Source organism: Henckelia pumila, chromosome 4 (assembly GCF_033568475.1).
Source record: "Henckelia pumila isolate YLH828 chromosome 4, ASM3356847v2, whole genome shotgun sequence".
NCBI classification, from domain to species: domain Eukaryota; kingdom Viridiplantae; phylum Streptophyta; class Magnoliopsida; order Lamiales; family Gesneriaceae; genus Henckelia; species Henckelia pumila.
Genome location: NC_133123.1, coordinates 104367656 through 104395337, shown reverse-complemented (window position 1 = coordinate 104395337; position 27682 = coordinate 104367656). Strand labels below are relative to the sequence as shown.

The window sequence follows — 27682 nt, the reverse complement described above, 5'->3', positions numbered from 1 at the left end:
ACACAAATATGTAATGACTAAAATAATACCTTTTCAACTTGGATTAGCAATTTGGTCAAGTACAACGATGCAAAATAGTCATGCCCACATTGCACCAAAAATTTCATGATTTTATTAGACTGGGTAATCTTCTTCTCTATCAATCTTCGTTCAGGACAATCTATACTATATATAAAACTTGAAGCATTTATAACCGATAAAGTACACACAAATAAAAAATATTCTCACTTTTTGTTGAAAGGCTGGTTGGAATCAGCAAGAAAGAGAGAAGGCCTTACAACCTTACCTTATCACAGTGACAGACTACCCCATGGCAATAGGCTTATTAGCATATCTCCAGGCACCCGAATTTGAGAATCATCAGGAAACTGAGAATCTGTCGAGGATGCCACAATTTCATCTGAATCTTGCCCATTTTCGGATAAACAAGATTGTATTGTAAGGGATAGTAACAGATTTTCAACATCTAAGAGATGGAGAATGCTCCTGCAGTGATTCTGGTAGAATGATGTTCTGTACTAAGCATATAATAGTATAGCTTCTGTGAAGCCAAGGTCTGATGGTTGTATGTGATCGAGCAATTAAGAGTTGAATATCACTATTGTTCCTTTTCACACTAATTCTCAATGTGTCAGTTATGTCAGAAAATGGAGCACGATTTCAAGAACCGAATAAATACGAGCCAAAGAAAAACTAGAAGGATTAATACGAGGCAAGCAATTGTACTGGAATCCTCTATTTACATTAATAGTTCTCGGCGACTGGTCTGGATGGAAAGAGCCTCAGAAGAAACGTTAGTAACGACCATAGACAAGCAACGCCTAGTATACGAAATGTTATTACCAACGAAACATATGCCCCCATCCGATCTGCTGCTGCTGCAGGGGTTATTGTTAAAGTTGCTACTTGGACTAACACGTTTCTTTATCTTTTGTGTACATATAAATAGGTTGACTTGGGTAGTTGTAAATAATATACACAGATTTATGAAAATGAGAGTTGCTCTTTATCTCTCGAATTCTCTAGATCTCTGCTTGTTCTGATAATCTCAATATGGTATCAAAGCTAGGTTCAATTCATTGAACAAGCTCTTTGATTGATCATATCTGATCCACTGAATCGGATTTTTTTTGATATCTTTGATAGCGTCTTCGTTTGGAAATTCTTTGATCGATCTGCACGATCCCCTGCATATTCATTCTTCGGATACTCCAGGCCTTACCTTGATCACCGAACAGCTTACTGGTACTGAAAATTATGCAATATGGAGTCGCGCGATGTTGATTGCATTGAGAGCAAAAAATAAGCTGGCATTCATTGATGGAAGCTTCCAACGACCTGATTCTGTTTCTGATCAGTTGTTGCAATGGGAACGATGTAACGCGATTGTATTATCGTGGATTATGAACAGCGTTTCTAAGGAAATCCTTGGAGGTATTGTTTACGCATCTGATGCAGTTTCAGTTTGGAAGGATCTAAAAGAACGATATGATAAAGTCAATGGATAGAGGATTTTCACATTGCATCGAGAGATCGGTAAATTGGTACAAGGTAATACCACGATAGCTGTGTATTTTTTGAAATTACGACAGTTGTGGGATGAATTTGGGTCTATGGTACCTTTGCCTTCATGTTCATGTGAATCTGCCAAAAAATATATCGAATATGAGCAACAACACAAGCTCCTACAGTTTTTAATGGGACTCAATGACAGTTATGTTTATGTCAGAAGTCAGTTGTTGATGATGAGTCCTCTTCCGACTGTTAGTCAGGCTTTTGCGATTTTATCACAAGACGAATCGCATAGGAATTTGTTGGGATCGAATACATTTTAGAGTGATACACCAGCTGCTGCGTTTTACTCTACACAAGAGAAGAAGAGGAGTGTGCTTCATTGTACTTATTGTAACTGGCCTGGACATAAAAAGGAAAATTGCTTCAAACTTGTTGGATATCCTCCTGGACATAGGCTGTATAAAGGTCCAAACAAAGGAGTAAATCAGAGATCTCCTAAGGAATGGAATGACAAAAATAGACCCATGAGTCGAGCTCATGAATCTGTAAAATCAATGCCTGATGATGATGGAAAATCCAGTTCCAATGGAGATGCAGCAAATTTTTTTACTGCAGAACAGTATGCAACCATTTTGAAATTGTTGAACAAAGAGTCTGAGGTGCCAATAGCAAATATGGCAGGTAATGTTGGATTGCGCGGCGTTCAGATCAAACAGGATTGATACCCGGTGCAGCGGAAGTTTAAAATTTTTATTATATGGAACGATTCCATATTGGGTATCAAATCTTTACGATTAAATTGTGTGTGTAAAAATTTAAATAACTATTATAAAATTTTTACCTTTAATCTCGAATCGAGATTCTGGACACCAACAGATTTCTCTGCTCTTGTTGTATCTCCCTGGAACCGATGGACGAACAGTTCTTCAATCAGGTCCACGAATAGAGATTTAATCCCTCTGATAGATTGCACTAGAAAATCTATCAGAAGTTTTCTACGAAGAGAGTTAACGAATTTGATCCGTTAAACCAGACTGTAATTCAAAATCACAGGCTGGAATTTTTCTCGAGTAGAGAGAGGGAGAGGGGGCGGCCACTTTAAGAAAAATAGCTTAGGGTTTTCGAAAATTTTGTGCCTATTGTGTGTAATTTCTGTACTGCAATAACTTATTTATAATGCAGGCCACTAACAGCTTAGGGCCCATTAGTCATAAGTTCAAGCCCGACAAGCAAAGCCCGCATGTTCAGAAATTAATATAAAATTCATCGTGACTCCGATTGATAAACCGATTTCACCAATGTGCACAGAAACCATTTCTGCACCTTTTAAAGTCAAGATAAATTTTTCTGAATCCGAATTCAGTGATTTCCAAAAATGGCCATCCCTATGTCATTTTAGGAAATCTTACTCCTCTACTCTTAAATAAGAAGTCCAACTTCTTCGTTCATTAAATTTAACTCTTTAAATTTAACTATCTCAACGGGGATTAAAAATTCATTACACTGTGTGACCCTCAATGGTTCAGGGATACAGCTAGCCGTGGGCTCACAACTCCTTGTGACTCGGAACAACAATTTCCGACTTGCCCATCGAATCAAGGTATGAGCGCCTAGCAACATCGCCCCATTATTCCCTAGGTATCACTAACAGTGCCTACAAGAACCAGTAGATTTTGGTTAGTGTACAGTACGGTCCCTTCATCCATATATCCCGATCGAATCAACAACCATTGGTATATCGAGAGTCGCTCGAGATTCGATAACTATGCAATGCATCTTGAATATCAAATAGTGACATCGCATGCGCTACTAAGAAACCATTTCTTAAATCACATCATGTACTCTGGCCAGAGATTCGTCACACTAATATCTCCTCAGATCGCATAGGATATCCACACTCGCAAGTATGTGGTGAATCCTTGACAACAAAGCATCGACTCCTATATGTGTTGTAACTGTACCCAATCCCGACACCTGATGACCCCAATAGAGTCGGTAAACGAGTCAAAGCACAGTACTAGCATATAGAGTCTCAATGATGTTTCAAGTAATAAGGACTAATGGTGTACAACCAAAACCGCGGACTTTATCCACTCGATAAGTGATAACCACTTGGTAAGTCCGGATAGGGTAGTTCGATCATTCATCATATGAATATCCATTTGCATGCTTCGAACATCTCTATGTTCCTTACCAATGAAACGTGGTACTCCGCATCGCAAATGCTAGTCTCAAACTCGAGCGATCCTTATCCTTATTATCGGACGGCTCAATCGACTAGGAACAGTTTAGAATATACAGTGACTATAAGATGCGTTTCATGATAGACATCTCCATGTTCTACCACATCTTACATACACTATAGTATATTCAAGGTCTTTATCAAAACAACAATAGTATATCACAATATAACAATATGAAGAAAGATAAAGTCATTGCCATTAATAAAAGTGTAAATTATATTAAACAAAAGATTGTTTATACAAAGAGTCATCAAAGCCCTTAGCCACAAGTTGGCTCACTGGGCACCCACTCTTTCAATCTCCCACTTGCCCTATAGCCAACTAGTCATACTACGTAGACCCATTGCTTCGCGATGTTTGTCAAATAATGGTCCTGGCAAGGGCTTAGTAAGTGGATCAGCGATATTGTCTGCAGAGGCCACTCTTTCGACAGTGATGTCTCCTCTTTCCACAATCTCCCGGATGATGTGGTATTTCCTCAGTACGTGTTTGGATCTTTGATGAGACCTTGGTTCCTTTGCCTGAGCAACGGCACCCGTGTTGTCACAGTACACCGGGACTGGACCAACAACTTCAGGAATGACGCCCAACTCTTGGACGAAATTCCTCATCCAAACGGCCTCTTTAGCAGCAGCTGATGCTGCAATGTATTCAGCCTCAGTGGTGGAATCCGCTGTGTGTCCTGCTTGGAACTCTTCCAAGAGACAGCACCGCCATTGAGCATGAACACAAATCCAGAGGTTGACTTCGAGTCATCCATGTCACTTTGGAAGCTAGAGTCGGTATAGCCTTCCAATTTTAGTTCTCTTCCTCCATATACCATGAACATATTCTTAGTCCTTCGTAAGTACTTAAGAATGTCCTTCACGGCTTTCCAATGCATTTGACCAGGATTAGCTTGATATCAGCTCATGACACTCAGAGCAAATGCTACATCCGGTCTGGTAGATATCATCCCATACATGATACTACCTATGGCTGACGCATATGGTACATGTGTCATTTTCTCTATCTCTTCATCTGTCTTGGGACACATAGACTTGGATAGAGAAACTCCATGACACATGGGTAGATGTCCTCTCTTGGACCCATCCATTCAAAACCGTTTCAATATGGTGTCGATGTAGGTTGATTGAGTGAGTCCTATCATTCTCTTAGATCTATCTCTATAGATCTGTATCCCAAGAATATAGGATGCCTCACCCAAATCCTTCATCGAAAATCTACCTGATAACCATATCTTTGTTGACTGCAACATCCCTACATCATTTCCAATGAGTAGGATGTCATCAACATAAAGTACTAAGAATGTCACAGCATCCTTAACTACTTTCTTGTACACGCATGGTTCCTCCGGATTCTTGATGAAACCAAAATCTTTTATTGTTTCATCAAATTTTTGGTTCCAACTTCTTGATGCTTGTTTTAGACCATAAATTGATCTCTGAAGCTTGCATACCTTATGCTCGCTTCCCATGGATGTGAACCCCTCAGGCTGCTTCATATAGATTTCTTCCTTAATGTCTCCATTAAGAAAGGCAGTCTTCACATCCATTTGTCATATCTCATAGTCATACCATGCTGCTATGGCAATAAGGATTCTTATGGACTTGAACATTGCAACTGGTGAAAAGGTTTCATCATAGTCAACTCCTTGTCTTTGAGTATAACCTTTTGCCACCAATCGCGCCTTGTAGGTCAATACCTTACCATCAGGCCCAAGATTTCTCTTGTAGATCCATTTACACCCTATTGGAACAATTCCATCGGGAGGATCTACTAAAGACCAAACTTGGTTTGTATGCATCGAATCTATTTCCGACTGCATAGCTTCAAGCCATAAATTTGAATCCGCATCAGAAATTGCTTCCTTGAAGTTTCTTGGATCACATCCAACATCGGGTTCACCTTGATCCCCTTCAAGAAGAAGACCATATCGAATAGGAGGTCTAGAAGTCCTCTTGGATCTTCTAGGTACAGGCGTGTCTATCAATGGTTCCTGAGGTGTAGGATCGTTATTTTGTATTTCGGGTTCTTCTCGAATTTCTTCGAGTTCCATCATCTCGCCTTTCTTATCCAATAAGAACTCCTTCTCCAAGAAGTTGGCATTCCTCGAAACAAACACCTTTGTTTCAGCAGGATAATAGAAATAATATCCGATTGAATTCTTCGGATACCCTACAAAATAACATAAGCTGGATCGACTATCCAACTTATCTCCCACTGTCCGCTTCACGTAAGCAGGACATCCCCAAATCCTCAAGTACGAATACTTAGGAGCTTTGCCATTCCATAACTCGTATGGTGTTTTGTTCACTGCTTTAGTGTGGACGTTGTTCAACAACAATACCGCCGTTTCAAGCGCATAGCCCCAAAACGAAGGTGGAAGCTCAGTGAAGCTCATCATGGACCGAACCATGTCCAACAGAGTTCGATTACGACGCTCCGATACACCATTAAGCTGTGGTGTCATAGGAGGAGTCCACTGAGAGAGAATCCCATTCTCTTTTAGATAGTCCAAAAACTCGGTACTTAAGTATTCTCCACCTCGATCCGATCGAAGTGCTTTAATACTTTTACCTAGCTTGTTCTCTACTTCAGCCTTGAATTCTTTGAACTTTTCAAATGCTTCAGACTTATATTTCATTAAATATAAATACCCATACCTTGAATAATCATCAGTAAAGGTAATGAAGTAGGTGTGGCCATATTGAGTCCCAACTCTAAATGGACCACAAACATCTCTATGGATCAAATCCAACAGATTTTGACTACGTTCAGGTTTCCCCTTAAAAGGAGATTTAGTCATTTTTCCTTTTAGGCAGGATTCACAAGTAGGTAGAGAGTTAATATCAGACATATCAAACATGTCCTCTCCCACTAGCTTGTTCATCCTCCTTGAGGAAATATGACCTAGCCTAGCGTGCCAAAGGTTTGCCGGGTTTTGGCTATCGATTTTCCTTTTGTTTGTTGTTGCCGGTTTATCAACATAATTTATTGGAACGTCTTTTAGTTTTAAGTTGTATAGATCGTTTTCAAGTTGTCCATTTCCAATCAAACATTCATTCTTGTAAATATTGCAAATCCCATTCACAAAATTGCAAGAATAACCATCTCTATCAAGCATAGAAACAGAAATAATGTTTTTAATTAAATCCGGAACAAATAAAACATCTCTTAAAAGTAACTTAAAACCATTCTGCAAAATTAAATAAACATCTCCCACGGCTTTTGCTTCAACTCTGGAACCATTTCCGAGCCTCAGCTGGGTCTCACCCATCCTAAGCCTGCGACTTCTTGTCATCACCTGCAAATCATTGCAAATGTGAGATCCACATCCGGTATCCAATACCCAAGAAGTAGTATTAAGTGAAACATTTATTTCAATATAGAACATACCCTTCGCAGTTCGCAACTGCTCTAGATATTCCTTGCAGTTACGCTTCCAATGACCGGGCTTCTTGCAGTAATGACAAACATCCTTGGATTTTTCATTGTTTGAAGCCTTTGTCTTGTACTTCTTCTCGGTTTCGACTTTCTTGGGTGGGGCAGAACGCTTCTTGCCCTTTGTACTTGGCCCCTTCTTAGTAGAAGAAGAGGAGCCCACCAAGAAAGCCGGTTTATCCTTCTTTAATGTGGATTCATATGTCACAAGCATATTGACCATCTCTTCAAGGGAGGCCTCTATCTTGTTCATATTGAAATTTACCACAAATCCGTCAAACGAAGAAGGAAGAGACAGAAGTAGTAAGTCCACGTTGAGTTCATGCTCCAACACCAAATCAAGGGTTACCAACTTCTGTATGAGCCAAATCACTCGTACCCCATGATCACGGACCGAAGTCCCTTCACGCATGCGACACGTCATTAGCTCCTTTACAGTAGCGAACCTTTCAGCCCTCGATTGAGCCCCAAAAAGTTCCTTGAGTTGAACGTGAATGTCAGCAGCATTCACGGTGTCCTCAAATCGCCTCTGGAGTTCATCAGACATCGAGGCTTGCATATAGCATTTGGTCTTGATATCATGGTCCCACCATGTATCAAGTTTGGCTAACTCCTCTGGACTTACGTCAGCTGGTGCTTCCTTCGGAGGAGATTTTTCTAACACGTAGAGCATCTTCTCCGAAGTCAAGACAATCTTCAACTTGCGGAACCATTCCGTATAGTTGGCGCCAGTCAACTTATTTTGTTCGAGGATCGAGAAAAGTGGATTACGCGAATTCATTGTATGAAATACTGAAAAGAAACAGACAAATATCAGTGATTGTTTAAGCAATTTACTAAGACATAAAATAGGCGAAATTTATTTTATGAATCTCACTCCCACTATTTTCACGATTTCACTACCCTCTAGTGAAAACGGGAAACTGTTTTCCTTAGTGAGAACATGGAGTCCAATTGACAAACTTATAGTCCCGAATAATATCAGCCAACCATAATTTTCAAAAGGTAGAGCCCAATTGCTTCCAAAGCAACTTCCACGTTTTTACCTCACGTCCAATAAGGGCCCAATAATATGACGTCGATTATTGTGACATGTCAAGATGACCCATCAATATTAAGTTGTGATGGACGGTCGCCATGTGGATCCCCCAATAATATGAGCCGATCCCATGGGAGTTCCACCCAACTTACAACATGTGTCGATCCAATGTACAGCTTTCCGACGAACGGGCCCCCCCAATAATATGAGCCGGACCGTATCCGCGGGTAGCATCTCATACATTGATCGTTGATGGAAGGTAGGAACATTTAAACAAATTTAAATTTCCTTTATTTATCTTGATATCAATTTTAAATCATATTTAAAATGAGGGATTTTTAATTATAAAAATTTGTCTCATCATTTTTTTTTAAAATTTTGTATGCTTGTCGGATTCACACAATTTTGTCTAAAACATGCATACAACTATAATATCACATATTATATAGGATGATCGATTCCATTTCTAATCGACCCGTGGTTGCCAATCACGAGTCTTAGTCCAATCCTAGGTAATATGCAGTATGAAATGCAATCCTATTACATTTGCTTCCAATTTACATTTCTTCTGTCTTTATTGTCTGCTGGGCCCACCTCCATCTTCAAATCTTGATCTCCCACTAAATCTAATGTATTTACAATAAATAACAATGACAAGTAGGGGATACATTTTTAAGGGGTGGGAACGGGCCATAAACCAAGCCCACTTTTATTACATATGACATTCATATTGGGCCATAAACCAGGCCCATTAATAAAACCAACAACAATAAAACGAATGTAAATTCCTAACATACACCTACAAAATTGGTCATGGCAATCGATCATCCTTATCCAATAACATTTAATTCAAAATTAATTTATTGGATAACATGCAATGGCAATTTAAATTTAAAAAGATAAAATCATATCTCATACATAAAATCTTATTTTACATATAAAATCATATTTTATCTTTTTATCAAATAAAATCATATTTCATCTATAAAATCCAATTTTATACATAAAATCATATTTTACTCAATATATCCATAAGATCATATCTTATCATCAATTGTACCAAAAATTAATTAATTTCAAAATTCAATTAAAGGATAAAATATTAAAATTTTCCAAAAATTCAAATTTATCCAAAAATCAATTTTAAAATTTTCGGACTCGAACAATTCGATCCGACGCCTCGTGGACCAATCAAAACAATTTTCGATCGGACCAAAATTAGAATTTTAACATATTAAAATTTAATTTAAAATTAAAAAATAATTTTTTTTCCCGCGGGCCGCCCGGAACGTTCCCGGGCCGGGCAGCCCGGCTGCCCTGGGCAGCGATCACATCGCTGCCCAAGGGCAGCGCCGAGCGCTGCCCTGCGCAGGGCAGCGCCGTACGCTGCCCGGGGCAGCGACCATCGCTGCCCGGTTTTTGCCCGAAAAAAAAAATATTTTTATTTTAAAATATTTATTTTGTTTCAAAAACCGAGGCCTAAAAATTTTTGTACAATCGATTAATTTAATCGCTTGATCTGAGCAACCTGGCTCTGATACCACTGTTGGATTGCGCGGCGTTCAGATCAAACAGGATTGATACCCGGTGCAGCGGAAGTTTAAAATTTTTATTATATGGAACGATTCCATATTGGGTATCAAATCTTTACGATTAAATTGTGTGTGTAAAAATTTAAATAACTATTATAAAATTTTTACCTTTAATCTCGAATCGAGATTCTGGACACCAACAGATTTCTCTGCTCTTGTTGTATCTCCCTGGAACCGATGGACGAACAGTTCTTCAATCAGGTCCACGAATAGAGATTTAATCCCTCTGATAGATTGCACTAGAAAATCTATCAGAAGTTTTCTACGAAGAGAGTTAACGAATTTGATCCGTTAAACCAGACTGTAATTCAAAATCACAGGCTGGAATTTTTCTCGAGTAGAGAGAGGGAGAGGGGGCGGCCACTTTAAGAAAAATAGCTTAGGGTTTTCGAAAATTTTGTGCCTATTGTGTGTAATTTCTGTACTGCAATAACTTATTTATAATGCAGGCCACTAACAGCTTAGGGCCCATTAGTCATAAGTTCAAGCCCGACAAGCAAAGCCCGCATGTTCAGAAATTAATATAAAATTCATCGTGACTCCGATTGATAAACCGATTTCACCAATGTGCACAGAAACCATTTCTGCACCTTTTAAAGTCAAGATAAATTTTTCTGAATCCGAATTCAGTGATTTCCAAAAATGGCCATCCCTATGTCATTTTAGGAAATCTTACTCCTCTACTCTTAAATAAGAAGTCCAACTTCTTCGTTCATTAAATTTAACTCTTTAAATTTAACTATCTCAACGGGGATTAAAAATCCATTACACTGTGTGACCCTCAATGGTTCAGGGATACAGCTAGCCGTGGGCTCACAACTTCTTGTGACTCGGAACAACAATTTCCGACTTGCCCATCGAATCATGGTATGAGCGCCTAGCAACATCGCCCCATGATTCCCTAGGTATCACTGATAGTGCCTACAAGAACCAGTAGATTTTGGTTAGTGTACAGTACGGTCCCTTCATCCATATATCCCGATCGAATCAACAACCATTGGTATATCGAGAGTCGCTCGAGATTCGATAACTATGCAATGCATCTTGAAGATCAAATAGTGACATCGCATGCGCTACTAAGAAACCATTTCTTAAATCACATCATGTACTCTGGCCAGAGATTCGTCACACTAATATCTCCTCAGATCGCATAGGATATCCACACTCGCAAGTATGTGGTGAATCCTTGACAACAAAGCATCGACTCCTATATGTGTTGTAACTGTACCCAATCCCGACACCTGATGACCCCAATAGAGTCGGTAAACGAGTCAAAGCACAGTACTAGCATATAGAGTCTCAATGATGTTTCAAGTAATAAGGACTAATGGTGTACAACCAAAACCGCGGACTTTATCCACTCGATAAGTGATAACCACTTGGTAAGTCCGGATAGGGTAGTTCGATCATTCATCATATGAATATCCATTTGCATGCTTCGAACATCTCTATGTTCCTTACCAATGAAACGTGGTACTCCGCATCGCAAATGCTAGTCTCAAACTCGAGCGATCCTTATCCTTATTATCGGACGGCTCAATCGACTAGGAACAGTTTAGAATATACAGTGACTATAAGATGTGTTTCATGATAGACATCTCCATGTTCTACCACATCTTACATACACTATAGTATATTCAAGGTCTTTATCAAAACAACAATAGTATATCACAATATAACAATATGAAGAAAGATAAAGTCATTGCCATTAATAAAAGTGTAAATTATATTAAACAAAAGATTGTTTATACAAAGAGTCATCAAAGCCCTTAGCCACAAGTTGGCTCACTGGGCACCCACTCTTTCAGGTAATACTCTTCGTTCTGCTCCTTTATATTCAAAATGGATCCTGGATACTGGTGCTAATGATCATATGATTGGGAAAAATGGTATAATGCGTAATTCAAGGCCATATGTTGGTACCACAGGATCTATTCAATTGCCTAATGGTAGCTCAACTCGAGTTTCTCACATAGGAACAGTAGACCTTAGTGCCTCTATTTCCCTTCCACATGTTCTTTTTGTTCCAGATTTTAACTATAATCTTCTATCAATTTCCAAGTTCGTCAAAGATCACCAATGCTGTGTCACATTTTTTCCTCAATTTTGTGTGTTTCAGGACCTGTTGAGTGGGAGAATAACGGGGATTGGTAGACAAGCAAATGGTCTCTACTATCTAGACAGTTCCAGCCTTCATACTCCAGCCGATACATCCATTAGTCCTTCTAAAAATGGTGTGTTTCCCATTTGTAAATCTTTGTTTTCTACTGTAAATGATGACATTATAGGAATAAGTACAGACATGAATTGTGATTCCCATGTAAGTGTAGTGACCCTTACCCGGATCACCTACTAAACAGAACTTATGCATGCAATTAACTTAATTAAACAGATATCAGAATAAAACTGCGGAATCCAAATAACATTATACAATCCCAAGTAAAGGAATCTGTAATTATCCCAAAATATACAACCAAATCGAATAGCTGTATAAACCCAAACAACAGTAATAAAACCTAAGCGAAGCTCCAGCCGGCCAACCGCTGACTAGCCCCTCCTGGATCCACCCTCCTCGTCCAAACGCAAACCTGCCCCAATGGAATAGGGTGTCCAGAAAATACAGAGTACGAGAAGTGAGCATAAAACGCTCAGTGCGAGAGTATGAGTATACATGCATGCAAAGTGAACTCCCTATAGACTCGAGGTCAAGGATCAGATAACAGAGACAGACCGGGCCCTGGTATGTAGCACGCTGTGCCGTCGCTTCAGGAGGTGGCTCCCATACCGAGATAACCGTGGATACGCCGGACCCAAATTGATGGAAGTCCATCCACAACAGGATAGGGTACAACCCTACTAACAGACATCTCGAAAGAGATACAACAAGATGCAAATGAATGCAGCATAATATCATGGCATATAAATCATGCAGTCACAGAATACATGCATACTCAGTCAGGATATCTCGAACAGTACTTTCGTACCTCAAAACAGTGAAAGCTCTACCAACTCTAGGTCCACGCCTATAGTCTGCTCCACACTGCCAAATGATACTACTATCATTAAAGTGCTCTAAAAAGCCTTAACTAAGCTATTGCATACTCCTAAATATTTATAGGAAGCAAAAGCTATACCTTCGTCCGTCGTTAGCCCTTTGATGTCGATGCCTCCAGAACTTGGGCACAACTCCGCTACGACTACTGAACGCCTTGCCGACCTCCAGACCAAGCCTAAGAAGACTAGAACCGCTCCAAAAGGACTAGAAAGGAAAGGAGAACTCGGAATTGGCAAATGAAAGTGAAGTCTTGGCCTTCTATTTATAGACAACGATCGGAACTTCCGATCCTTGATCGGAACGTCCGAACCCCGATCGGAACGTCCGATCCTGCCATCGGAGCTTCCGAAGATCCTGATCTGCCACGTGTCAAAATATCACTTGTTGACTCCGGATAGGGGTGATCGGAGCCTCCGGTCCTGATCGGAGCTTCCGATCCAACCACACGTCATGCCTGACGTAATAACATCGGTGCCTCCGATCGCTCATCGGAGCTTCCGATCCTGTTCGGAGCTTCCGATCGTGCCTTCGGAGCTTCCGATCCGTCCAATACCCAATTCAATTAATTAGCATTATTCCTTTAATTACTCAATTAGGGTACGGGCTACTACAGTAAGTGTCAATAAAGAAACACTTTGGCATCAAAGACTTGGCCATATTTCTCTATCAAGAATGAAAATGTTGTCTTTTTTGCCATCTAATTTTGTGTTATCACATTGTGATGTGTGTCCCAAAGCTAAACAAACCCGATCCTTTTTTCCATCTACTAGATCCTCTGAGACCACTTCGGCATTTCATTTAGTTCACTTGGATGTATGGGGACCTTTTCATACACCTACGTATAATGGTGAGCGATATTTTCTCTCCATTGTAGATGATTTTACCCGTACTACCTGGGTGTATTTGTTGCAATCCAAGCTAGATGTCTTCCCAATGATCAGAAATTTTCTCACTCTTGTTCGAAATCAATTTTCTGCCTCTGTCAAAATCCTTAGGACTGATAATGCTACTGAGTTCTTTCAACATGATTGTCGTGAGCTTTTTGCCTCGTTAGGAATCATACACCAAAGCTCATGCCCCTATACGCCTCAACAAAATGGTCTTGTGGAACGTAAACATCGGCATATCTTAGAAATAGCTCGATCCCTAAAATTTCAGGCTTCCTTACCACAAAAGTATTGGGGTGATTGTGTGCTCATAGCAGTGTATCTTATCAATCGAACTCCAACCCCAATTTTATCTCATCGTACTCCTTATGAAGCCTTGTTTCACAAACCACCTTCGTACTCGCATTTATGTGTTTTTGGTTGCTTATGCTATGCATCTCGTCTTCCCCGGGGTGACAAATTTTCCCCCCGTGCACTTGCTTGTTTGTTTCTTGGCTATTCCAACACACAAAAAGGATATAAGGTTCAAGATCTTAGTTCTCGTCGCATTTTTGTATCTCGGGATGTTCAATTTCGTGAAACTCTTTTCCCATTGCAGTCCTTAACTGAGCCATCATCTCTGTTTTCTAAGGACCATCTTACTTCCTCCGATAGTGATTCTTCTATCATTTCAGTGTCCTCTCATCCTTTGGCAGTTCCTAATGATCCTGTTTTTCCTTCCTCAGAAATTGAATCTTCCTTACCTTCAACTCGACGCTCTTGTCGTGTTTCCAGACCACCTATTTGGAGTAACGACTACCTTTGCTCCACTCTGCATACTTCAAATTCTTCTCCTCATTCTATTGCCAATTATATTTCCTATTCTAACATTTCTGGACCTTATCAAGCTTTTTTAACTTCTCTTTCTACTAAGAAGGAACCTTGTAGTTACCATGAAGCGATTCTTGATCCTTGTTGGATAGCAGCTATGGACCACGAATTGGACGCTTTGGAATTGAATCATTCTTGGGATATTGTTGACTTGCCCTCTGGTAAGGTTCCAATTGGAAACAAATGGGTATATAAAATCAAGTATAATCCTGATGGCACGGTGGATCGGTATAAGGCTCGGCTTGTGGCCAAGGGATATACTCAACTTCATGGTATTGATTATCATGATACTTTCTCCCCCGTGGCCAAAATTACTACCGTGCGTTGCTTGTTAAGTGTGGCAGCTCAGCGCAACTGGCCTATCTATCAAATGGACGTCACCAATGCGTTTCTTCAAGGTGATCTCGATGAAGAAATTTACATGGATCTGCCACAGGGTTTTCGAAGTCAGGGGGAGCTATGTTCTGGACTTCGAAGTAAAAGGGAAACTCATGTGAAAGTATGCAGACTTACCAAATCATTGTATGGTCGCAAGCAAGCTTCAAGGCAATGGAATATCAAGTTTTCTCAGATCATGCAACATGCTGGGTTTAACCAATCAAAACATGATCATTCTATGTTTGTCAAGAGAGAGAACAAGTTTATCACGATCTTGCTGGTGTATGTTGATGATATAGTCATCACGGGAAATCATGAAGCGTCTATTTTGAATCTTAAGAAGCACTTACATTCCACCATTAAGATAAAAGATATGGACAGCTTGAAGTATTTTCTGGGCATAGAAGTTGCTCGTTCAAAAAAGGGGATTTGTTTAAATCAACGAAAATATACTTTGGAATTGATTTCTGATGCCGGGTTATCTGGTTCCAAGGTTTGTGATACTCCCATGGAGCAGAACTTAAGACTGACAACTAAAGAATATGATGATAGTGTGGGTCAAGTGAGTAGTAACGATCCATTGCTCGATGATCCAGGAGCATATCGAAGATTGATAGGGCGTCTTATATATCTCACTGTGACGAGGCCTGACATATGCTTTGTTGTACAAACCTTGAGTCAATTCATGAATGACCCTAAAGTATCACATATGGAGGCAGCAACAAGAGTATTGAAATATCTAAAAGGTACAGTAGGAAAAGGTATATTGCTTTCATCACAAAATGATTTCTCTTTGACAGCCTATTGTGATTCGGACTGGGGGACATGTCCAATGAGTAGAAGGTCGATAACTGGCTATTGCGTTAAGATGGGAGGCTCGATAATATCATGGAAAACAAAGAAGCAAACCACAGTTTCAAGGTCATCGGCAGAAGCTGAATACAGGGCAATGGCAACCACAACATGTGAAGTGGTCTGGATTGTGGGACTTCTGAATGATATGGGGGTGGATATGAAGCTGCCAGTGCATTTATTTTGTGACAACACAGCAGCATTACATATAGCTCACAATCCATTATTTCATGAAAGGACGAAACACATAGAGATAGATTGTCATTTGATAAGGGAGAAAATTCGTGACAAGCTGATCAAGGCAACACACATTGGATCAGATCAACAGCTAGCAGACTTGTTTACTAAAGCATTGAACAAAAGAAAATATCATTATTTATCGTCCAAGCTTGGAATGTTTAATTTGTTCCAAGCTTGAGGGGGAGTGTTAAAGTTGCTACTTGGACTAACACGTTTCTTTATCTTTTGTGTACATATAAATAGGTTGACTTGGGTAGTTGTAAATAATATACACAGATTTATGAAAATGAGAGTTGCTCTTTATCTCTCGAATTCTCTAGATCTTTGTTGGAGAAACGCGGCGATCAGATCAATTAGGATTGATACCCGGTGCAGCGGAAGTTTAAAATTTTTGTATGGAACGATTCCATAATAGGTATCAACCTTACGATTAAATTGTGTGTGTGTAAAAATTAAATAACGATTATAAATTTTTACCTTTAATCTCGAATCGAGATTTTGGACACCAACAGATTTCTCTGCTCTTGTTGTATATCCCTGGAACTGATGGACGAACTGTTCTTCAATCAGGTCCATGAACGGATATTTAATCCCTCTGATAGATTGCACTAGAAAATATATCAGAAGTTTCTACGAAGAGAATTAACGAATTTGATCCGTTAAACCAGACTGCAATTCAAAATTCACAGACTGGATTTTCACGAGCAGAGGGGAGGGGGCGGCGGCCACAATAATTAAAATTAGGGTTTTCGAAAATTATTTTATGACCTGTTGTGTGTAATTTCTGTACTGCAATAAATTATTTATAATGTAGGCCACTAACAGCTTAGGGCCCATTAGTCATAAGTTCAAGCCCGACAAGCAAAGCCCGCATGTTCAGAAATTAATATAAAATTCATCGTGACTCCGATTGATAAACCGATTTCACCAATGTGCACAGAAACCATTTCTGCACCTTTTAAAGTCAAGATAAATTTTTCTGAATCCGAATTCAGTGGTTTCCAAAAATGTCCATCCCTATGTCATTTTAGGAAATCTTACTCCTCTACTCATAATTAAGAAGTCCAACTTCTTTGTTCATTAAATTTAACTCTTTAAATTTAACTATCTCAACGGGGATTAAAAATCCATTACACTGTGTGACCCTCAATGGTTCAGGGATACAGCTAGCCGTGGGCTCACAACTCCTTGTGACTCGGAACAACAATTTCCGACTTGCCCATCGAATCATGGCAAGAGCGCCTAGCAACATCGCCCCATGATTCCCTAGGAATCACTGATAGTGCCTACAAGAACCAATAGATTTTGGTTAGCGTACAGTACGGTCCCTTCATCCATATATCCCGATCGAATCAACAACCATTGGTATATCGAGAGTCGTTCGAGATTCGATAACTATGCAATACATCTTGAAGATCAAATAGTGACATCGCATGTGCTACTAAGAAACCATTTCTTAAACCACATCATGTACTCTGGCCAGAGATTCGTCACACTAATATCTCCTCAGATCGCATAGGATATCCACACTCGCAAGTATGTGGTGAATCCTTGACAACAAAGCATCGACTCCTATATGTGTTGTAACTGTACCCAATCCCGACACCTGATGACCCCAACAGAGTCGGTAAACGAGTCAAAGCACAGTACTAGCATATAGAGTCTCAATGATGTTTCAAGTAGTAAGGACTAATGGTGTACAACCAAAACCGCGGACTATATCCACTCGATAAGTGATAACCACTTGGAAAGTCCGGATAGGGTAGTTCGATCATTCATCATATGAATATCCATTTGCATGCTTCGAACATCTCTATGTTCCTTACCAATGAAACGTGGTACTCCGCATCGCAAATGCTAGTCTCAAACTCGAGCGATCCTTATCCTTATTTTCGGATGGCTCAATCGACTAGGAACAGTTTAGAATATACAGTGACTATAAGATGTGTTTCATGATAGACATCTCCATGTTCTACCACATCTTACATACACTATAGTATATTCAAGGTCTTTATCAAAACAACAATAGTATATCACAATATAACAATATGAAGAAAGATAAAGTCATTGCCATTAATAAAAGTGTAAATAATATTAAACAAAAGATTGTTTATACAAAGAGTAATCAAAGCCCTTAGCCACAAGTTGGCTCACCGGGCACCCACTCTTTCAATCTCCCACTTGCCCTAAAGCCAACTAGTCATACTACGTAGACCCATTGCTTCGCGATGTTTGTCAAATAATGGTCCTGGCAAGGGCTTAGTAAGTGGATCAACGATATTGTCTGCAGAGGCCACTCTTTCGACAGTGATGTCTCCTCTTTCCACAATCTCCCGGATGATGTGGTATTTCCTTAGTACGTGTTTGGATCTTTGATGAGACCTTGGTTCCTTTGCCTGAGCAATGGCACCCGTGTTGTCACAGTACACCGGGACTGGACCAACAACTTCAGGAATGACGCCCAACTCTTGGACAAAATTCCTCATCCAAACGGCCTCTTTAGCAGCAGCTGATGCTGCAATGTATTCTGCTTCAGTGGTGGAATCCGCTGTGGTGTCCTGCTTGGAACTCTTCCAAGAGACAGCACCGCCATTGAGCATGAACACAAATCCAGAGGTTGACTTCGAGTCATCCACGTCACTTTGGAAGCTAGAGTCGGTATAGCCTTCCAATTTTAGTTCTCTTCCTCCATATACCATGAACATATTCTTAGTCCTTCGTAAGTACTTAAGAATGTCCTTCACGGCTTTTCAATGCATTTGACCGGGATTAGCTTGATATCTGCTCGTGACACTCAGAGCAAATGCTACATCCGGTCTGGTAGATATCATCCCATACATGATACTACCTATGGCTGACGCATATGGTACATGTGTCATTTTCTCTATCTCTTCATCCGTCTTGGGACACATAGACTTGGATAGAGAAACTCCATGACACATGGGTAGATGTCCTCTCTTGGACCCATCCATTGAAAACCGTTTCAATATGGTATCGATGTAGGTTGACTGAGTGAGTACTATCATTCTCTTAGATCTATCTCTATAGATCTGTATCCCTAGAATATAGGATGCCTCACCCAAATCCTTCATCGAGAATCTACCTGATAACCATATCTTTGTTGACTGCAACATCCCTACATCATTCCCAATGAGTAGGATGTCATCAACATAAAGTACTAAGAATGTCACAGCATCCTTAACTACTTTCTTGTACACGCATGGTTCCTCCGGATTCTTGATGAAACCAAAATCTTTTATTGTTTCATCAAATTTCTGGTTCCAACTTCTTGATGCTTGTTTTAGACCATAAATTGATCTCTGAAGCTTGCATACCTTATGCTCGCTTGCCATGGATGTGAACCCCTCAGGCTGCTTCATATAGATTTCTTCCTTAATGTCTCTATTAAGAAAAGCAGTCTTCACATCCATTTGCCATATCTCATAGTCATACCATGCAGCTATGGCAATAAGGATTCTTATGGACTTGAACATTGCAACTGGTGAAAAGGTTTCATCATAGTCAACTCCTTGTCTTTGAGTATAACCTTTTGCCACCAATCGCGCCTTGTAGGTCAATACCTTACCATCAGGCCCAAGCTTTCTCTTGTAGATCCATTTACACCCTATTGGAACAATTCCATCGGGAGGATCTACTAAAGACCAAACTTGGTTTGTATGCATCGAATCTATTTCCGACTGCATAGCTTCAAGCCATAAATTTGAATCCTCATCAGAAATTGCTTCCTTGAAGTTTCTTGGATCACATCCAACATCGGGTTCATCTTGATCCCCTTCAAGAAGAAGACCATATCGAATAGGAGGTCTAGAAGTCCTCTCGGATCTTCTAGGTATAGGCATGTCCAGTAATGGTTCCTGAGGTGTAGGATTGTTATTTTGTATTTCGGGTTCTTCTCGAATTTCTTCGAGTTCCATCATCTCGCCTTTCTTATCTAATAAGAACTCCTTCTCCAAGAAGGTGGCATTCCTTGAAACAAACACCTTTGTTTCAGCAGGATAATAGAAATAATATCCGATTGAATTCTTCGGATACCCTACAAAATAACATAAGCTGGATCGACTATCCAACTTATCTCCCACTGTCCGCTTCACGTAAGCAGGACATCCCCAAATCCTCAAGTACGAATACTTAGGAGCTTTGCCATTCCATAACTCGTATGGTGTTTTGTCCACTGCTTTAGTGTGGACGTTGTTCAACAACAATACCGTCGTTTCAAGCGCATAGCCCCAAAACAAAGGTGGAAGCTCAGTGAAGCTCATCATGGACCAAACCATGTCCAACAAAGTTCGATTACGACGCTCCGATACACCATTAAGCTGTGGTGTCATAGGAGGAGTCCACTGAGAGAGAATCCCATTCTCTTTTAGATAGTCCAAAAACTCGGTACTCAAGTATTCTCCACCTCGATCTGATCGTAGTGCTTTAATACTTTTACCTAGCTTGTTTTCTACTTCAGCCTTGAATTCTTTGAACTTTTCAAATGCTTCAGACTTATATTTCATTAAATATAAATACCCATACCTTGAATAATCATCAGTAAAGGTAATGAAGTAGGTGTGGCCATATTGAGTCCCAACTCTAAATGGACCACAAACATCTGTATGGATCAAATCAAACAGATTTTGACTACGCTCAGGTTTCCCCTTAAAAGGAGATTTAGTCATTTTTCCTTTTAGAAAGGATTCACAAGTAGGTAGAGAGTTAATATCAGACATATCAAACATGCCCTCTCCCACTAGCTTGTTCATCCTCCTTGAGGAAATATGACCTAGCCTAGCGTGCCAAAGGTTTGCCGGGTTTTGGCTATCGATTTTCCTTTTGTTTGTTGTTGCCGGTTTATCAACATAATTTATTGGAACGTTTAGTTTTAAGTTGTATAGATCGTTTTCAAGTTGTCCATTTCCAATCAAACATTCATTCTTGTAAATATTGCAAATCCCATTCACAAAATTGCAAGAATAACCATCTCTATCAAGCATAGAAAAAGAAATAATGTTTTTAATCAAATCCGGAACAAATAAAACATCTCTTAAAAGTAACTTAAAACCGTTCTGCAAAATTAAATAAACATCTCCCACAGCTTTAGCTTCAACTCTGGAACCATTTCCGAGCCTCAGCTGGGTCTCACCCATTCTAAGCCTGCGACTTCTTGTCATCACCTGCAAATCATTGCAAATGTGAGATCCACATCCGGTATCCAATACCCAAGAAGTAGTATTAAGTGAAACATTTATTTCAATATAGAACATACCCTTCGCAGTTCGCAACTGCTCTAGATATTCCTTGCAGTTATGCTTCCAATGACCGGGCTTCTTGCAGTAATGGCAAACATCCTTGGATTTTTCCATGTTTGAAGCCTTTGTCTTGTACTTCTTCTCGGGTTCGATTTTCTTGGGTGGGGCAGAACGTTTCTTACCCTTTGTACTTGGCCCCTTCTTAGCAGAAGAAGAGGAGCCCACCAAGAAAGCCGGTTTATCCTTCTTTAATGTGGATTCATATGTCACAAGAATATTGACCATCTCTTCAAGGGAGACCTCTATCTTGTTCATATTGAAATTCACCACAAATCCGTCAAACGAATAAGGAAGAGACAGAAGTAGTAAGTCCACGTTGAGTTCATGCTCCAACACCAAATCAAGGGTTACCAACTTCTGTATGAGCCAAATCACTCGTACCCCATGATCACGGACCGAAGTCCCTTCACGCATGCGATACGTCATTAGCTCCTTTACAGTAGCGAACCTTTCAGCCCTCGATTGAGCCCCAAAAAGTTCCTTGAGTTGAACGTGAATGTCAGCAGCATTCACGGTGTCCTCAAATCGCCTCTGGAGTTCATCAGACATCAAGGCTTGCATATAGCATTTGGTCTTGATATCATGGTCCCACCATGTATCAAGTTTGGCTAACTCCTCCGGACTTACGTCAGCTGGTGCTTCCTTCGGAGGAGATTTTTCTAACACGTAGAGCATCTTCTCCGAAGTCAAGACAATCTTCAACTTACGGAACCATTCCGTATAGTTTGCGTCAGTCAACTTATTTTGTTCGAGGATCGAGAAAAGTGGATTACGCGAATTCATCTTATGAAATACTGAAAAGAAACAGACAAATATCAGTGATTGTTTAAGAAATTTACTAAGACATAAAATAGGCGAAATTTATTTTATGAATCTCACTCCCACTATTTTAACGATTTCACTACCCTCTAGTGAAAACGGGAAACTGTTTTCCTTAGTGAGAACATGGAGTCCAATTGACAAACTTATGGTCCCGAATAATATCAGCCAGCCATAATTTTCAAAAGGTAGAGCCCAATTGCTTCCAAAGAAACCTCCATGTTTTTACCTCATGTCCAATAAGGGCCCAATAATATGACGCCGTTTATTGTGACATGTCAAGATGACCCATCAATATTAAGTTGTGATGGACGGTCGCCATGTGGATCCCCCAATAATATGAGCCGATCCCATGGGAGTTCCACCCAACTTACAACATGTGTCGATCCAATGTACAGCTTTCCGATGAACGGGCCCCCCAAATAATATGAGCCGGACCGTATCCGCGGGTAGCATCTCATACATTGATCGTTGATGGAAGGTAGGAACATTTAAACAAATTTAAATTTCCTTTATTTATCTTGATATCAATTTTAAATCATATTTAAAATGAGGGATTTTAATTTTGAAAATTTGTCTCATCATTTTTAAAATTTTTGTATGCTTGTCGGATTCACACAATTATGTCTAAAACATGCATACAACTATAATATCACATATTATATAGGATGATCGATTCCATTTCTAATCGATCCGTGGTTGCCAATCACGAGTCTTAGTCCAATCCTAGGTAATATGCAGTATGCAATGCAATCCTATTACATTTGCTTCCAATTTACATTTTTTCTGTCTTTATTGTCTGCTGGGCCCACCTCCATCTTCAAATCTTGATCTCCCACTAAATCTAATGTATTTACAATAAATAACAATGACAAGTAGGGGATACATTTTCAAGGGGTGGGAACGGGCCATAAACCAAGCCCACTTTTATTACATATGACAATTCATATTGGGCCATAAACCAGGCCCATTAATAAATCCAACAACAATAAAAACAAATGTAAATTCCTAACATACACCTACAAAATTGGTCATGGCAATCGATCATCCTTATACAATAACATTTAATTCAAAATTAATTTATTGGATAACATGCAATGGCAATTTAAATTTAAAAGGATAAAATCATATTTCATACATAAAATCTTATTTTACATACAAAATCATATTTTATCTTTATATCAAATAAAATCATATTTTATCTATAAAATCCAATTTTATACATAAAATCATATTTTATCAATATATCCATAAGATCATATCTTATCATCAATTGTACCAAAAATAATTAATTTCAAAATTCAATTTAACGGATAGAATATTTAAATTTTCCAAAAATTCAAATTTATCCAAAAATCAATTTTAAAATTTTCGGACTCGAACAATTCGATCCGACGCCTCGTGGACCAATCAAAAACAATTTTCGATCGGACCAAAAATAGAATTTTAACATATTAAAATTTAATTTAAAAATTAAAAATAATTTTTCCCGCGGGCCGCCCGGGACATTCCCGGGCTGCCCGCGCCCTAATGGGGCCGGGTCGGGCAGCATGGCTGCCCCCCCCCCCCCCCCCGGGCAGCGATCCAATCGCTGCCCGGGTTTTTGCCCGAATTTTTTTTTTTTATTTTTAAAATATTTATTTTGTTTCAAAAACCGAGGCCCAAAAAAATTTTTGTACAATCGATTAATTTAATCGCTTGATCTAAGCAACCTGGCTCTGATACCACTGTTGGAGAAACGCGGCGATCAGATCAATTAGGATTGATACCCGGTGCAGCGGAAGTTTAAAATTTTTGTATGGAACGATTCCATAATAGGTATCAACCTTACGATTAAATTGTGTGTGTGTAAAAATTAAATAACGATTATAAATTTTTACCTTTAATCTCGAATCGAGATTTTGGACACCAACAGATTTCTCTGCTCTTGTTGTATATCCCTGGAACTGATGGACGAACTGTTCTTCAATCAGGTCCACGAACGGATATTTAATCCCTCTGATAGATTGCACTAGAAAATCTATCAGAAGTTTCTACGAAGAGAATTAACGAATTTGATCCGTTAAACCAGACTGCAATTCAAAATTCACAGACTGGATTTTCACGAGCAGAGGGGAGGGGGCGGCGGCCACAATAATTAAAATTAGGGTTTTCGAAAATTATTTTATGACCTGTTGTGTGTAATTTCTGTACTGCAATAAATTATTTATAATGTAGGCCACTAACAGCTTAGGGCCCATTAGTCATAAGTTCAAGCCCGACAAACAAAGCCCGCATGTTCAGAAATTAATATAAAATTCATCGTGACTCCGATTGATAAACCGATTTCACCAATGTGCACAGAAACCATTTCTGCACCTTTTAAAGTCAAGATAAATTTTTCTGAATCCGAATTCAGTGGTTTCCAAAAATGTCCATCCCTATGTCATTTTAGGAAATCTTACTCCTCTACTCATAATTAAGAAGTCCAACTTCTTTGTTCATTAAATTTAACTCTTTAAATTTAACTATCTCAACGGGGATTAAAAATCCATTACACTGTGTGACCCTCAATGGTTCAGGGATACAGCTAGCCGTGGGCTCACAACTCCTTGTGACTCGGAACAACAATTTCCGACTTGCCCATCGAATCATGGTAAGAGCGCCTAGCAACATCGCCCCATGATTCCCTAGGTATCACTGATAGTGCCTACAAGAACCAATAGATTTTGGTTAGCGTACAGTACGGTCCCTTCATCCATATATCCCGATCGAATCAACAACCATTGGTATATCGAGAGTCGTTCGAGATTCGATAACTATGCAATACATCTTGAAGATCAAATAGTGACATCGCATGTGCTACTAAGAAACCATTTCTTAAACCACATCATGTACTCTGTCCAGAGATTCGTCACACTAATATCTCCTCAGATCGCATAGGATATCCACACTCGCAAGTATGTGGTGAATCCTTGACCACAAAGCATCGACTCCTATATGTGTTGTAACTGTACCCAATCCCGATACCTGATGACCCCAACAGAGTCGGTAAACGAGTCAAAGCACAGTACTAGCATATAGAGTCTCAATGATGTTTCAAGTAGTAAGGACTAATGGTGTACAACCAAAACCGCGGACTATATCCACTCGATAAGTGATAACCACTTGGAAAGTCCGGATAGGGTAGTTCGATCATTCATCATATGAATATCCATTTGCATGCTTCGAACATCTCTATGTTCCTTACCAATGAAACGTGGTACTCCGCATCGCAAATGCTAGTCTCAAACTCGAGCGATCCTTATCCTTATTTTCGGACGGCTCAATCGACTAGGAACAGTTTAGAATATACAGTGACTATAAGATGTGTTTCATGATAGACATCTCCATGTTCTACCACATCTTACATACACTATAGTATATTCAAGGTCTTTATCAAAACAACAATAGTATATCACAATATAACAATATGAAGAAAGATAAAGTCATTGCCATTAATAAAAGTGTAAATAATATTAAACAAAAGATTGTTTATACAAAGAGTCATCAAAGCCCTTAGCCACAAGTTGGCTCACCGGGCACCCACTCTTTCAATCTCTGCTTGTTCTGATAATCTCAATAGTTATGGATACACCATTCATTGCAAACATTAACTTCTCAATAAATCCTGCAGCCCTGGTCAACTGATATATCCTATATATCTGCGGAAAGTACAAATCTCATAAAACATATTTTGCCTTTTAACTGGGGGCAAAAGCTAATTTCATGATTTCTAACCTCAAAGATAATTGGCAAAAGAGGCCAGCAAGAAGATCCATCCTGGTCCAGGCGTCTCTCAAATGCAAATTGAGCCAAGCAGCCAAATAAGAAAGGAGCAACAAAAATCAATGCAGGTAAACCAAGAATAGGCCAGGTGACATAAACGGCAAATAGCGGAGCAAAAACTTTAAATCCCATGGTGAAAAATGCAGACGATAAATATCCTCGTAGGCCAGTGATGAGACTCCATCTCTTTGAGGTAAACTGCAGATATGGCCTTTGAATGTTCTCAGTAACAAGTAGAAATATGGCAAGTCCCGCATAAAATATGATTTCAGTAGTAAATAAAGAAACAATTTCTGCATCAAGATCAAGAAAAAATAAATGGTTGTCCAGTACACAATGAAGAAAATTATCTGGAAAAAATGTGTATAAGAACCAACACAAGATCACATGAAAGGTTGAAATTCCAAATAGAAAAACTAATGGAAGTGGTGACCCGTTCGCACATCATGGAAGCATCACCATGCAAAACCCCTTCTTTATGTACAATGGTAGCTCCCGGTGTCAGACAATATAACAGGTGTAGGGTTAAGTGACCCTATGAGAAAGGCTATCTCGAAGGAAATACATCTTAATGTGTATGTTCACATGAAATATATATATATATATATATATATATATATATATATATATATATATATATTTATATATATATAAAACAGTAAAACAGATATAATGGAAAATAAATTCAACATATAAGCATGTATACTTACCTAACAATCTCAGTCAGTACTTTACATTCATGTACTTGATGGATCGAGTATAATCAGGGTCTAGGTTCCAAGGTTATAGTCAAGTGATTATTATATTACTAATCATGCTTTAAAAACTTTAACTAAGCTAATAGATACTATTATTTTCTAATTGGATTCTCATACCATACATTCGTTCTTCTTTAGCCATTTGATGTCGAAAGCCCTGGATTCAAGTCACAACTCCATTGCTATTTCAGGAGAACCTTACTGTCATTGGTCCTCAATAGTATGAATAGTTTATACTATATACTGATATGAGAAGAAATCTGTGGAATTTGTGACTTTAAAATCTGAAGTCTCGAGCCCTATTTATAGATGGAGTTCGGATGCTCCGAACTCGTGTTTGGAATTCCAGGATCGATAAGCTATTGCTGCTGAGGTAGAACCAGTAGTGAGCTGCTACTATTCTAGAATTTGTTGCATGAAGCAGTAGCTGACTGCTACTAGTGAGTTCAGTAGTGTTAGCCTCTGAACTCTTTTTTCTCTTGGATCTCCGAGAGTCAACCAACAACTATACGGTTGTGCGAAAAAGGTCAACTAGGAGATTGAACTTGCATCAGCTGACTCTACTGGTTGTGTGTGTGTGCGTATTCAATGAAAAGTAATCAACACAAAAATTTGTTTCTGGATTTTCAGAGAATAAACTCTCCTAGGTCACCCCTTCTTCTGTTTTCAGAAGGCACCACTAAAAGACTTTGACACAATGGCTCACCTTAGCCAGGACATACCCCACTGCCCACTGCTGAGACTCCTAGTTACTCTACTTGTTTTACCCCTTTGCTGAAATCAGGTTACAGAGGTTAGCAGTACCTCAACTGTTATAAATACAATTTTTGCACAGTTTAACACTTAAGACAATATGATCCTAAAAGAT

General features: G+C 39.3%; 1 pseudogene; it reads right to left on the bottom strand.

The window, feature by feature from the left end:
• Window positions 1–713: 713 nt before the first annotated feature.
• On the bottom strand, window positions 714–26956 carry LOC140861485 (uncharacterized; annotated as a pseudogene).
• Window positions 26957–27682: the final 726 nt, after the last annotated feature.